This window comes from Myotis myotis, unplaced genomic scaffold (genome assembly GCF_014108235.1).
Source record: "Myotis myotis isolate mMyoMyo1 unplaced genomic scaffold, mMyoMyo1.p scaffold_m19_p_4, whole genome shotgun sequence".
Lineage (NCBI taxonomy): Eukaryota > Metazoa > Chordata > Mammalia > Chiroptera > Vespertilionidae > Myotis > Myotis myotis.
In genome coordinates, this window is record NW_023416346.1 from 117,364,000 (window position 1) to 117,379,760 (window position 15,761).

Here is a 15,761-nt window from a genome sequence, read left to right on the forward strand (position 1 = left end):
TATAAATCAGCGCTGGTGTCTTCTGCTTTATTCTTCAGATGCTTCTTCAGAAAGGTTGAGTGTATGCTGAATCAGATGTTGAATGCTTTAGTTACTGTTCATAGCAACCTAGGTCGAATCTCTTTTTAATATGAGCATTAGCCTCTGAATCTATCTATTTCATAATACTGAAGTTCAAAATACCTTGGAGATGTGGCAGGTTTGGTTCTAGACCACTGCAATAAAGCAAGTATCACAACAAAGTCAATTATAATCTTTTGGCTGGTGGAGGGTCTTGCCTTCAATTTGTAACAAAACAAAACAAACAAACAAAAAACCAACATCTGTGGAGTGCAATAAAGTAAAGTGCAATCAAGTGAGGTATGTCTGTATTGGGTTTTCTTTGAGGCATGGCAGTATGGCATTGAACTACAGGGGCCTTCTCTAACTGATGCTATCCATCTAAGCTTGGGGTTAAAGTCCAGCAGTGAGTCAGGCCATAGTCCTGAAACTGGCATATTTCACTGGTGCTCACACAAAGCTTCTCGATGCCTCTTAGTGAAATAAATACAGAAAAAAGATTTATTTTGTCTGATCACCAGGGGAAGGATGAAAAGGAGCAAGTAAGGAAGGTAGGAACAAACTAAGTCCTTGCAAGCTAGGCCTATTTTCTTCCAATAATCTCCCAGGTAACAGCCTCTACCTTGCTAGGATCTGATTACCCGTTGCTGGCCTCAGACCATAGCATTATTGTTTTAACATTCCTACCTTCCTCTTTATCCCAGCATGAACCAGGTTGTATGGGAGGCTGGGGAAGCTGACCCTGCTTGGGGATAAAGAGACAGTTTAGCTCTCAACAATCTTGAAGGCACACTTGAAAACACAGTGATTAGAAAATAAAGCAGCAAGCCCTGGTAGCGAGAGCCTGTGTAATAATGTGCAGGGCCACACGGGGCCAGCCCATGGAGCGGGGTACATTTTCATACAACCTCCCCCCTCCTGCCAAAGTCTTTGACTTGGTGTTTTTGTTTTCCACTCAGTAATCTGTGCCAATTGAACCTGACATCAATGTAAAAGAATGCTGAGGGTTATGTAAACTGGCATTTAAGAAAAGTTAACAACAACAACAACAATAATAATAGGTTAATAGAAGCATCATGAACGATGTGTACAGCCTACTGCCAACCAAATGATGTTGGAAGCCTGTTCCTGGTACACAAAGGCTTCTGTGCTTCATTTCTAGTATGCCTGATATTGACTGGAGGCACAGTCATATAATACTAAAATCTATTTTATGTTCATATTGTTTAGTTATAAGGTTAATTGTTCTATACTGGGTTCAAGGCTAGAGGTTTCACTTTTTTTCCTGTGGGCAAATGGAGGAATGGAACAACTATTTATTTTTTAAAAATATTTTTATTATTGATTTCAGAGAGGAAGGGAGAGGGAGAGATAGAAACATCAGTGATGAGAGAGAATCATTGATCAACTGCCTCCTGCACACCCCCCACTGGGGATTGAGCCCACAACCCAGGCATGTGCCCTGACTGGGAATCAAACCATGACCTCCTGGGTCATAGGTTGACGCTCAACCACTTAGCCACGCCAGCCGGGCTGGAACAACTATTTATAGTGCAAACTGTGTTGGGGACTGTGCTGAATACCTGATGTGTGTTACTTCATTAAAGTAGCCTGCAGACCTGTGAAATAGGAATTACTATTCCTCATGTTATAAACAAGGAAGCCAAGAATTCAGTAATTCCATAAAGATTGAATACAATCTGATAAAGCTGGGATTTAAAATTAGGTTTGTCTGACTTCTACAGCCCCCTGCTTCCACTACACACAGTCCTCTGACATCAGTGAGCAAAGAGTCACCTGCTCAAGCTCCCAGGTGGCTCAGGAGCCAGACGTGCTTGGATGCACTTGGAGAAACATTGTATTCAGCTCTCCCATGTCACATTCTCTGCTTTCAGAACCAGGAGTATAAACAAGTCAGATGTCCAGGCTCTTTGTAGTGAATTTAGAAATTCAAAGTAAATATTTTTGACCTAGCGCTTCTACTCCTAGGAAATTTATACATATGGCCAACAGAAATCAATATTAGGATGTTCTTAGCAACATTATTCATAACCCCAAACTGGAAACTATCCAAATGCCTAGCTGAAGTAGAATGGATAAATTGTGGTATATTCACCCAATGTAATGCTACACAGCAATGAGAATGAAGAATGTACACCCACGTGCAAAAAGTATGGATGACTCTCACAGCCATAATATTGAATGAAGTAAGCCAGATACAAAAGAATAAACACTACATGGTTCCATTTCTATACAATATTTTAAAGTAGGCGAAGCTAATCTATGATGTTAAGAGTCAGGGTAGGGGAAGGAGCACAAGATGGAGGTTGGTAGTGGTTGGTTACTTGATCTGGCTGCTGTATGTGTTTAGCCTGTGAAAGTTCATTGAGCCACATATTTAGGACATGTGCATGTTTCTGTATGTATGTTACACTCTAGTACAAACTTTCTGACCACAACTGAGGGAGAGCACACTCTACAACAGATTTCCCATTTCTAAACAATTCTAGTGAGCTGATAGGGAACACTAAGGAATGGTGTCAGATCCTACCTAAAATTAAAGCTCTTGGCCACTAACAGAGCTTTAATGTGCTCAGGCCTTCCAAGGGTCAATATATCCAGCCCCAAAGAGAGCTTATGTGAGCCCCTGAACTGAACTTGCCTTATTTCTAGGATCAGTCAAACCCTAATCAGGTAATCTGTGAATTAAAATTCATGGTGCCCAGACTATAGGCTTTTTCTAACAATGGCCTGGCCTGGAAGTCAGTGTCTAGACCAGTGGTTCCCAAATGGGGTACATGCCCCACAGGGGGGCAATTTGATTTTTAAGGGGGGCAATTTGAGAATGAGTTATTAATAGTGAATTTTTTGCATCTTATGGTTCTAGGGGCCTCATATACAGTATATAAATATATATTGTGACATATTTGTGTATTTCAGTTCTCTATTATATGCTTTGAAACTTTATTTGCTATTTTTTCATATCACTTCATATTATTATTTTAACAATTTCTTAGTGATTTCTTCCTCAGTACTTCAGCTGTCCTTTCGTTCTTTTTTTTTCCTCTTTCATGGATGCCATGTTCTTTGGAAGCCCGTTAATGGTCTTCTAGGCTTCCTCCATGTGAATAGAGAGTTCACTTTTTAAATAATAAGAATTATATGTCACAGGAGGGGCATCAGGATTTTAGAAATGCTTAGGTGGGGTGTGGCCAAAAAAAGGTTGGGAAGCACTGCTCTAGACTCAGAAGGAAGTGGATGGAATTGGTTAGCTAGCAAGAGTGGATCAGGATACTCCTGCTGCAGGGAAAATTCTAGAAAATAGCTGGTCCCAAGACATCCTATCAGGTTTGTAAAGGGAAGAAACAGAAGAGCTGTAATTAAAGCTATTTATTAGAACCTTCCCGCCCTGGCTGGTTTGGCTCAGTGGATAGAGCGTTGCACTGCAAACTGAAGGGTCCCAGGTTCGATTCTGGTCAAGGGCACATGCCCCAGTTGTGGGCTTGGTCCTCAATAGGGGGCATGCTGGAGGCAGCCGGTAGGTGATTCTCATATTGATGTTTCTGTCTCTCTCTCCCTCTCCCTTCCTCTCTGAAATCAATGATATTTATATCTAGATAGATAGATAGATAGATAGATAGATAGATAGATAGATAGATAGATATACCTTCCCTACACTTGCCCATCTCTTGATGAGATCTGGTTAAATTAATCTACAATCTTCCAGGATGGAACTCCTAGGAGTGACACTTAGAGAGCCAATAGCAGAAGGGTCATGAAGACTGGTATTTCTCAAGTAGGTGGGGGATCCAGGTCCAAGAGCAAAGCAATCACCTTACTGGTAGTTAGACGTACAGTGTTTCTGTAAAGTAGTTTTTATTAAAGAAACTATTTTGGCCGGAGCCGGTTTGGCTCAGTGGATAGAGCGTCGGTCTGCGGACTGGAGGGTCCCAGGTTCGATTCTGGTCAGGGGCATGTGCCTGGGTTGCGGGCACATCTCCAGTGGATGTGCGGGAGGCAGCTGATCGATGTTTCTGGCTCTCTGTCTCGCTCCCTTTCTCTTTGTTGGAAATTAATAAAATATATTTAAAAAAAAAAGAAACTGTTTTGCAGAGTCAGTCTTCTTTGGACCATCTTTCTTTGGAAAATCTTTCTTCTTTGGAATATCTTTTCTTTGGTGGCTCAGAAAAGAAGGTTTTATTATTGAAATAGCATCTAGCAACTACCTCAAGCTATGTTAGAAATATCTGCGCTTCCATCCAACTGTGTAGCAAGCCTCCCACACTGCATAATTTATCCTAATGCTTGTTTCTTCCCATCTTCAGCAATGTTTTCTATATGTCTTCTAAATATATTTGCTGACAAAGGAATGCATTTTAGCTTGACATCAAATTTTCTACACATTAGAGCAGCCAGTTTTACTGTGGCGTGACTCGAAAAAGGCTTCTACACATTTATCATTACACGTAACAGTATTTTGCGAACTATGGGATTGAGTACCACATGTCTTAAAACCTTGCTGAAAAAACCATAGAGGCTTGTCTTCATGTTTAGGGTGCTTTTTTTTTTTAAGTATCACAGTAATTACAATAGTTTCATGCTATGATTAGCTAGCATCTGAAGGTCCAATGTATGCTCTAGGTGATGTGTAATGCTAATGGTAGCAGGTATTTCAAATATAGTCTTCTTTGTAGTAATTTTCAATTCAGCTGTCTTTTTTATTTGTTAATTTATTGATCTGAGAGAGAGACACAGAGGGACACAGAGAGAGAGAGAGAGAGAAAACACACACTGATTTGTTGTTCCACTTACGTCTGCATTCGTGGGTTGATTCTTTTTTTTTTTTTTTTTAAATATATTTTATTGATTTTTCACAGACAGGAAGGGAGAGAGATAGAAAGTTAGAAACATCGATGAGAGAGAAACATCGATCAGCTGCCTCCTGCACATGCCCCACTGGGGATGTGCCCGCAACCCAGGCACATGCCCTTGACCGGAATCGAACCTGGGACCTTTCAGTCCGCAGGCCGACGCTCTATCCACTGAGCCAAACCGGTTTCGGCTCGTGGGTTGATTCTTATATGGGGATCGAACCCACACCTTGGCATATCGGAACACCATTCTAACCAATTGAGCTACCCAGCCAGGGTTTCTTGTCAGCTCTGATTAGGTTGTCATTTTTTTCACGCCTGGTACTGTGAGACGCAGAACTCATACATGATGTTGAAGAAGGGTCATCTCTGACACATTCCTGGTATTCGCCTGTTCTTATGTTATCTTTGCTTTCCTATTTCATTGCAGGAACTGTTTTAAGCCGCCCATTGATCTTGTGAGTACTGGCTTGGTAGATAATACAAGTAGATAGACATCTACAAATGTAGTTATTCAGGTCCAGATGAGCTGCATTATATTGCAATAAGCTGAATGAAACTAAATGAAAATGTCAGGGGACCCAGGCCCGCCTTCTCTATCTTACATCTTGCCTTCTTCCTTGAGGACACCTCATAGACTTCATGTGGACAGAGATGGGGCACCAGTATGAATCTGTATGTTAGGATTAGGTGGTAGTAATGCTTCCTTTCTTGTTCTTTTAACATGAAAAAGAAATCTAAGTGTTGCTCTCTAACGGATTGTCGGCCTATCCCACATTAGAAAACCCTGGTCTCGGTATTCTAAATCTTGCCCTTGGATCTAGCTGTGAGGGAGAGAACTGCATTTTCAAGCTGCATATTTGGCTCCTTGTGGAAATGCTTTACTGAATTGCTTTTTGGTTCTGGGGCTCAGCCTTGTGTGGAGGGCACTACCGAGATAAACATGACAAACGGGATTGTCTTTATCCAGGGCTGTTGTTGAGTATGTTGTTTGATTTGTTGTTGAGTATCACTGCACATCACTACACGTCACCCCGCCTCCCCCTGATGGAGGCACCATGGGAGGAATTTCTATAAAATTCGCCTCAGGAGATTCTGTGCTTCTCCTTAATAGCTGCTTTGTTTTTTGCTTAAGGACAATATTAACTTTGTCTTTCTCTTTGCTTTGACTGCTGGGAGCCTACAGCTGACCTTTCCAAAATGTAGAGGACCGGGAGAGGCCTTTCTGTGTGCTCATTTCACCCCTGACCCCCATATCTTGCAACTATTATTTTAAGTTTTCCAATTTTATTTTTTTGAAGTCATCACAAGTCCTTTGGGGAAGGAGATGGGATATGAATAAGATATAAGGTTGTTACTGATGTTCATTATAAAACAAACTCCTTTTGCTGAAGAAAAACTTGATTTAGGGTCTGGAACGTTTTATTTCTAGGTAAGGGTGATTCCTTTCTATTGTTAATAGCATGTATGCATTTCATGAATCTAAGATGCCATTAGTTATAAGATGAACTTCCATTTTAGAGGTGTTAAATGTCAGAAAATTGCCAGCACTGATTTTAAGACAGCATTGCTTGTAAGGCTCCCCCCTCCCCCAGGTCTCAGAGATGTTCAAGTGTGGGGAGAAATGGAGCTTTTAGAATCAATGAACTGTGGTGTTATTTATAGTACTGAGACTCTTCCAGCTACTTGAAATCCTTTGGAAGGTGGCCACATTGGGAGGAGAGAGTTATGACTTATGGGTGGTCAGTGTTTTAAGAAGGTCTGTATCCCTAGGACCTAATAAAAATTCTGATCCCTGGAGGACAGTAACTGCTCACCTGACATAGATGCAGGTGTTCACACCTTGGTTTAAAAAAATGAATTTCTTATGAAGGGACTCTAGGTAAAGTTGGAAAATGCATTTTAAAAAAGCTATTTAAGATAATTTTTTAACTGTGCTATTGTTTTGCTTTTAACAATCTTCAAAACACTTGTTCTCAACAATAGAAAAATGAGCAAAGGACAGCTTAGTCTCAGAAGAAAACACAAATGACTCATAAACATTGGGAAAATGTTCAATCTTTCTGGTAATCAAAATAATGCATATTGAAACAGCGTGATACCATTTTTTGGTCTATAAAATTGACAACAACAATACTCAAAGCCACTGAGATGGCAGCAAGAAAGGTGCTTTTATGCATTGTAATGTGACTATAAATGATGGCAGCTTTTGTAGAAGGTAATTTGCCAATATATGTTAAAATGTTCTTCAAATATTTATCTTTAAAATGTTCACACCCCTGATCTAAGTAATTCATCTCTTAGGCATCTATCCTAAGGAAGTAGTCAGAGGTTTAGCGTTATGTTTAGAATGTTATTTATATTAGTAAAACATAAACAACTTAATATCAAACAACAAATAAATAAATTATGGCTTTTCTTTTCAGTGGACTGTTTTTACAGCTATCAAAAATTAGTGAGAGTTATATGGAAATATCTGTATCTTCTTCTCATTTTGCTGTGAACCTGAATCTGCTCCAAAAAATAGTCTGTTAAGTCGAAAAAGTGGTAAGGCTGAAGAATATTTAAATGACATGATAAAGTAATCATGATATATTGAGTGAAAACAACTGTCTATGCCAGTGACGGTGAACCTTTTGAGCTCAGCGTGTCAGCATTTTGAAAAACCCTAACTTAACTCTGGTGCCATGTCACATATAGAAATTTTTTGATATTTGCAACCATAGTAAAATAAAGATGCATATTTTGATATTTATTTTATATATTTAAATGCCATTTAACAAAGAAAAATCAACCAAAAAAATGAGTTCACGTGTCACCTCTGACACATGTGTCATAGGTTCGCCATCACTTGTCTATGCAGTAGTACGATTCCAAAGCTGTTAATATGTATATATAACATATCAGAAAGCCTGAAAAGAAATAGAAAAAGTATTAACAATGGCTGTATTTAGGAAGTGACATTCTTGTTGAATTTTGCTATCTTCTCTTTATTTTCCCTAGTTTTTATTATACACTAGGGGCCCAGTGCACGGATTCGTGCACCTTGAAAGGAACTGTGGGCCATGAGGCTGCAGTGGGCACAGGGGCATCCTCCGGGCCCCCACCCGGCCCCTCCTGCCATGGCTCTGCGGCACCTGTCGCCAGCAGCCCTGCTCCCACAGCTGCCACTCCCATGCTCTGATGGCACCATCCCCGCTCACACCCATTGACAGCATGGAGCGATTGGAGCCGGTGCCAGCAGTGGGTGCGAGTGGGTCCAGCACTGTCAGTGGGTGCGAGTGTCAGTGGGTGCGAGCGTCAATGGGTGCGAGCGGTGGCTGCTGCCCTTATCACCCCTCAGGAGCAGGGGGAGGTGGAGAAGCCCTCAGGGGCAATCAGGGCCGGCAGCTGCTGCTCACACCTGCTGATGACACCGAGCGATCGGGATCAGCACTGGGCGCCGGCAGTGGGTGCGAGTGGGGCTGTCACCGGCAGTGGGTGTGAGAGGTGGCTGCCATCCCTGATTGCCCCTCAGGAGCTGAGGGAGGTGGAGAAGCCCTGAGGGTTGATTGGGGCCAGCAGCCACCTCTTGCACCTGCTGACAGCACTGAGCAATCGGGGTTAGAGCCGGGTGCTGGCAGCAGGTGCAAGTGCCGGGCAGTACTGCGGTGCATGGGAGCAAAGAATTTTCAGTAACCACCAGAGGCTCGCCCCAATGACAGCAACCGGTACCCCACCTTGGTCTGGAGCCCCCGCTCACCTGCTCCACCATCCTGCCGTGGCCGATGCCTGCCATGTTCTGTGCTCTGCTGCCTGTTGCCGACACCATCATGTTTCACGTGCCTCCCCTGGTGGTCAGCACACGTCATAGCGACTGGTTGCTCGGTTGTTCTGTTCTGCCATTCGGTCTATTTGCATATTAGGGTTTTATATATATATAGATATTATGATGATGATGATAAGAAAAATTGGTAAGTGTATTTATTTGAGTATAATTTTTATCAGTAATCATTCTCTCTCCAGTTCCTTTCTTTGTCAATAATAATTCTCTCTCCAGTGACTTTAAATTCCCCCCACTGAACAAATGTTTATTGAGGACCTTCTATATGCCAGGTACTGCCCTAAGAAGTATGGCTATAGCAATGAATAGGACAGACCAAGTCCTTGTTTTCTTGGTGCTTCTATAGTCATTGGGGGAGACTGGCTATAAATATTACAATGTCTAAGAACCCAGTGGCTCGTTGTTAGCCTGTGGTCAACTATATGATCTGCTTTTTCCCCGTCTCTCTTCAAAAGACTAAAATATTCTGATTCCAAATAAAATTGGGCTTTAAAAATGATGTTCAGAGGTGGGTAAATGCAATCCTAACAGCATGAGACTGAGGATTAGATTTTGTAATGTCTTTTTGTAATTTCTGGTGAGTCCTAAGGCAAAAGGCCTACCTGCGGAGGTGAGTCTTTCTGAGGTCCTGCTTGTGTCTCTTATGCATCTCTTGGTTAAATGTTCTGTTGTTGTAAACGTCTGTCCTACTGGAAGGCATTATTGATATAGTTATGATTATTAACAATGGGTAATTCACTTGATCTTTGCACTTTGAACATGTCTTTTCAACATTTGCTAGTTAACATTTATTGAGCTTGGCATCATACTGTTACATACAGTGTATCGGTCAAGGCCCTGTCAAGACACAGAGGGCTCACTCTAAAGAGGAAATTTGAAGGAAGTCTAATAAGGGTACTATTTAAAAGGCATGGGCAGGGTTTAAGGAAACCTCAGAGGGTATGAAGGGGCAAGGGGAGATTTTGATTACCAGAACTTCGTAGAGTGCTCTAGAAAGGGGGCCTCCTCACTAAAGCTGTGAATTTCAGTAAAAGAAGAGAACCAATATACAGCCTCTTAGCAGGTAGAAAGCCAGGGAGACAAATACCCTGAGCTCATTCTTGTCCTGCCCTCCAGCATTTTGCGTGCTTTCCATGGACCTGACCCAACTGGAAGTAGAAAGGCAACAGACTCCATTGGTGCAGGCCACACAGGAAGCCATACAGAGAAGAGCAGAGAAGGGTAGAAAGAGAATGGATGTTAGAGAGGCAAAAGGAAGGTATTAATCACACAGACATCATTTTATTTACTCCTCACAACAGCTTTATGAGGTAGATCATTTTATTATTCCCCCTTTTATAGATGAGGATACTGGAGATTACAGATTACAGGGGTTAAGAACCAACAAGTTTCTTTAAAATCCAATTTTAAAAAATCAAATGGATATTAAATAACGAAGCTAGGATTTGAACTCAGGACTATCTGACTGGATTGGCTCACTGTAGTTAAGAATAGCTTAGCTTAAACAAGCAATTCTGTGGTTGGCCATCACCATCAGCAGGACAATGCTAAGTTCTGATTGGATGATTAACCTGCTGTCTGATTGGTCCAGTTGTCAGTCAGTGATGTACATTGCATAAGTACAGGTTCTACTGACCATTTTTTTGTACTCAGGTAATGTTTGCATTGTACATTTTATATAGTGCCTAAAGCTTTTGTTTTAATATTTGACAATGTCCTGTTAAACACACTCTGCCAGTGAAATGCCAAATATCTAATGTCTTCCCCTTTAAAAAACTTGATGGGAATATGTTACTATGGTGCCGTTTACATAATCAAACCTTGCAGGACAAATAGGTAACATATTCACATGCAATGACTGGGTATCTTAGATTAGGTAGAGAGCAGTTATATTACAGTCTAGCTCCAAGTCTGTGGTCTGGCAAGGCCCCTGCACATGTGGTGTCCAGGGCCCTGGGCCAGGGCTTCTTAACCCTTTAAAATCCTCACTCTCTTTTGCCAAACATAAAAATGTCATGTGCCTCCCCAACCCTGAATTTGGAATATGGCTTCCTAGTGGCCCATAGTTTATTCTATGATAATCTCTACCTGCCCAGAGGCTTAATTTCTTTGACTTATATGTTAAATAGGGTAGGGTTTCTTTCTCAAATAATAATTTTATATTAATTAAATTAAATGTGCCTTTTCAAACTAATACTGTCTCCCTTTCTAAAACGGCCACCCTTCACCTTTGAGGGTGCTGCCCCAAAGCCAATTCCATTCCTTCCTTTCTGACTTATCTCCTCTGTTTATTCACCTTCCAAACAACCTAGATCATATGAAACACAGAGAATGTGCTAGTAAATACTTGACAATGTGATCTGGTGACTTGAACTCTGAGCTGATGCTTGCCAGTAACTATATGTACGTCATCTAACTTCACTAAGTCTGGGTCAAAATATGGTCACATGCTTTTCTTTTTTCAATTAATTTTTGCCCCCTCTTCTCTAATTATCAAGAAATCCAGTATCTCCTTTTCGAGACCCCTCCATCCTAATTGTCTAAGAATCCTGAAAGTGTCCTCAGTTCAAAGGGAGCCAAAAAGATAACTGAGCCTGAAGCATCTACCACTGCTGTTGCTTCTTGCTGCCACTGGTGTCACTTTTGAAGACAGGTCCTGGACAGTTCCGTGGAGATAGAACCTGCCTCACCCAGTTGTGGTACAAATGAAATTAGCTAATATAGTTAAAGTGCTTAGCATATAAATGGATATGCATGACACTAAGTAGGCACTCAAAGGTTTAGCTGTTATGTTACTGGGCCCCAGTTTTATGCCTATCCCAGAGGATCTCTGGAACCATCCCAGCTCTGGCAAATGGTGAGGAATAGATGGGGGCCTGGGTCCCCTGCAGGCTGGTATAGAGCCTGGAGGCCAGGGTGGACCAGTCTCTGCCCCTCTCTGAAGCCTCTGGCTAGCCTAATCCTGTTGTCCTGAGGTTGGTCTGCCCCTTGTAGGAGGAGACAGACCTGAGCCGTATAGAAGTCCTTGTAAGCGATTTGTTCTGGCTCAGAGAAGTAATAGTTCTAGGGTGGTCAGACTAAAAAATTACTGCATCAGCTCACAGGGCTGGTTGATGGTAGCTGGGCCTTAACCAAGGTCTTTGTGAATGCAGACCTTGACTTTCAACCCAGGAAGGTGGTGTTATGGAGAGCAAGGCTGTGGCTCATTTATGTTTGTATTCTCCTCATTCCAAGTACAGTGCCTTGAACATAACAGGAAACACACCTTCTTCATGTGAACTGCTGTTAAAGGTGCTCATAAGAAACACATGTACATATATACACATTCACATACAAGCACACGTATGAACTCTCTCTGCCTTCCAGCTCTTTGCTTCTCCCCTTTTTCCTACTTCGAGGCCACAATAATTAAGAACAGAATGGAGAGCAACTAAGATGGCGGCATAGGTAAACACCGGGAAATTATCGCCTCACACAACAATTGAAAATTACCGCAAAGGACTGAGCAAACATCATCCAAAAAAACAGGAAGGCTGGCTGAGTGTAAATTCCACAACTAGAAGGAAAGAAAAGCACGCTGAGAGCCAGAGGCGCTGCGGAGGTGAAGTGCAGAGGTACGGCGGCGCGCGTGCGCGCGAGGAAAGGGGGTGGCGCCTGAGGACGCGGCTGTCTTTTTGAATCACAAACTCCCGACGGCTCTGAACTCCGGTTCCGGGAAGTCTCTGGGGACCTAGGTCTCATACGGGGAGAAGCTGGTCTGTCCGGCAGCGAGCGAACTTGAGGGCGGCTTTCCCTCAGAGGTGCTTGCAGCCATTACCGGAACACTGAGACGCGCGACTCCGGCGGAGAATCGGCCATGGCCGCTTTCTCCGCCCTCTGACTCCCTGAGACCCCGCCCCACCCAGGCTGCCGCAGAGGCTTTTGCATGTGAATGTACCTAACTGCAGCCCAGCCAGGCAGACCCGGAACTTCCAAGAGAAGGCCCAAGGCCCCGCAGCGGCTTGCATTGCTTCACAGCTGAGCCTCTTCGTGGCTCCTGCTGTGTGGCCTCAGGCAGAGGCTGAATTAGCACCTCCTTAGATCCAGGAGCCACTGTACCCAGTGGTCAGAGGGTACCAGACTGCAACTCCTCAGATCCATAAGGGACACACTCAGGGAGCAGACTCAGTGAGCACCAAAGCCCCACTGAAGCAAGTCTTGCCCCAGAAGGGTGTCTTCAGCACAGAAGTTCTCCCACTTTAGACACAGCTGATTCTCACAGCCAATTGGCCTGGAGGTCAATTCCTCCCAGTGATTCTACAACAACCAAGGCACCAAGAGTGCACCAAGAGTGTCCACCCCAGGTAACTGGGGAGGCTGAGCTACTGGGCCCTACAGGACACCTGGCGCGCAGGGCCACTCTATCAACACAGGGAAGCTGCCAAAATGCGGAGACAAAGAAACAGGTCACAAATGGCAGAAATGGAGGAAAGCAAACGATTGGATATAGAGTTTAAGGCCACGGTTATAAGGTTTTTCAAGAATTTTATGGAAACCGCCGATAAATTTAATGAATCCCTCAATAAGTATAGGGAGACCATGGAGGACATGAAAAAGGACCAACTAGAAATTAAGCATACACTGACTGAAATAAAGAATAATTTACAGAGATCCAGCAGCAGAAAAGAGGATCCCAAGAATCAAGTCAAAGATTTGAAATACAAAGAAACAAAAAATACCCAACCGAAAAAGAAAAGAGATTCCAAAAATATGAAGATAGTGTAAGGAACCTCTGGGACAACTTCAAGCGTACCAACATCAGAATTATAGGGGTACCAGAAGGAGAGAGAGGGCAAGATATTGAAAACCTTTTTGAAGAAATAATGACAGAAAACTTCCCCTACCTGGTGAAAGAAATGGACTTACAAGTCCAGGAAGCACAGAGAACCCCAAACAAAAGGAATCCAAGGAGGACCACACCAAGACACATCATAATTAAAATGCCAAGAGCAAAAGATAAAGAGAGAATCTTAAAAGCAGCAAGAGAAAGACAGTCAGTTACCTACAAGGGAGTACCCATACGACTGTCAGCTGATTTCTCAACAGAAACCATGCAGGCCAGAAGAGAGTGGCAAGAAATATTCAAAGTGATGAATAGCAAGAACCTGCAACCAAGATTACTTTATCCAGCAAAGCTATCATTCAGAATAGAAGGTCAGATAAAGAGCTTCACGGATAAGAAAAAGCTAAAGGAGTTCATCATCACCAAACCAGCATTATATGAAATGCTGAAAGGTATTCTTTAAGAAGAGGAAGAAGAAAAAGGAACTCTTACCATTTGCCACAGCATGGATGGAACTTGAGAGCGGATAAATACCACAGGATCTCACTTCATTTGTGGAATATAATGAACAACATAAGCTGATGAACAAGGACTGATCCAGAGACGGAGAGGCATTGATTGGACTGTCGGGACTTGGAGGGAAGGTAGGGGAGGGTGGGGGTAAGGGGGAAAGATCAACCAAAGGACTTATATGCAAGCATATAGGCCTAACCAATGGACATGGACAACGGGGGGGTGAGGGCATGAGCGGGGGTGGGGGGGGAGGGGGGTAGAGGGTAACGTGGGGACAAGGACACATATGTAATATCTTAATCAATAAAAAATATATTAAAAAAAAAAAAAGAACAGAATGCACAGTGCATATAAACTTCATCTTCATCTTTGAGTACTATTGTGGCTTTACAACTTTCTTTGGCTCTGCTTTAATTACCACATTTCACACCTTCTGGAGTACACCTTTCTTGGAAAATGACAACACCTTATCTCTTTAATAGGCTTTGAGATTAGCACATAAAATATCCCAAAATAATAATTTATTTTAGTTCATGTGAAAACAGTTCACTGTCCACATATATTAAATGCTAATGAATCATTAATGTAAGAACCCCACTTGCTAACCCATTTACCTATTTGGGCTGTGTCCTAGAAGTTCATAGTCAATTTGCTTCTTTTTATAGGGAACTACATTATCTATTATTATGTCTTAATATAAAGTATTATAAATTATTATGTATAAGAATGAATACTAATAGCAGTAATAATAATTGCCACAATTTATTGAGTACCAGGTACTTGACATAATTTATCTCTGTTTTCTGCATCAACTTGCAAGATTGGTGTCCATTTTATAGGTGAAACTGAGATTCAACTAAGTAAACGAACTCCCTTTTAAGAGCACACAAGGTCAAATACCTTTCTGGCCCCAACAGCAGCGCCTGCTAAAGGGGCAATGACAGGCAACCCATGACCCCCCTCACCCTCCTCCTCCCCTCACCAGCCACAGATGGTGGGCACCTGATTCATTGCAGGCTAATTCTGGTTGTAGTCTGGTTTGAATTCATGAACTTGGCCAGTCTGATTCTCCCTTAGGAATGTGAATTGGGAAACATGGAAAGAAGCAGTAAGTTGGTAGGAGCAGGAGCTGGGGCTGAAAGGTTCAATCAGAAGCTGCTGCATGAGTGTTGGGAAGGGAGGTAGCGGAGGCCATGATGGGCCCCATTCAAACCGAAGTTTATCGGGGAGTCAAAGGCAAGCAGAGACTTTAACATCATGGAAGGATGTAGGGTGAATGGGTGTGGGACAGAAAGGATCACATGCCAGGCAGGTGCACAGCTAGCTCTCTGGGACCAGGTGCTGCCCCTATCCTCCCCGCACCGTCTCCATGCCAGGGTAGCCCTCAAAGAATCCCTCATCTCTTGAGCTTACTTTAGTGGGTGTCGGTTTCTTTCAACCAGGCGAGCCAAATGAGAATACACAGCCTGTAAGTGCTGGAAAGGTGATTTCAACCTCAGATTTGTGGCTATGGAGCGTCTGCTCTGGTCACTGTACCCCTTTGGCATATTACAAATGCTGCCCTGGCCCACCGCGACCCACGTGGTCACCTTAATGTTTCTGAAAAAGAACTAGTAACGAACTAAAGTTTCCCAAGTCCATGTCCTAAGTCTTGGTCTGCTTTCAGAGCCCT

The 15,761-nt window shown here is 42.7% G+C and overlaps 1 protein-coding gene across 7 annotated transcripts in view; it reads left to right on the forward strand.

Annotated features, from left to right (window-relative positions):
• Positions 1–15,761, forward strand: part of PCYT1B (phosphate cytidylyltransferase 1, choline, beta) — an 88,090-nt gene that overhangs the window by 15,573 nt on the left and 56,756 nt on the right. The gene's annotated exons all lie outside the window — the stretch shown is intronic.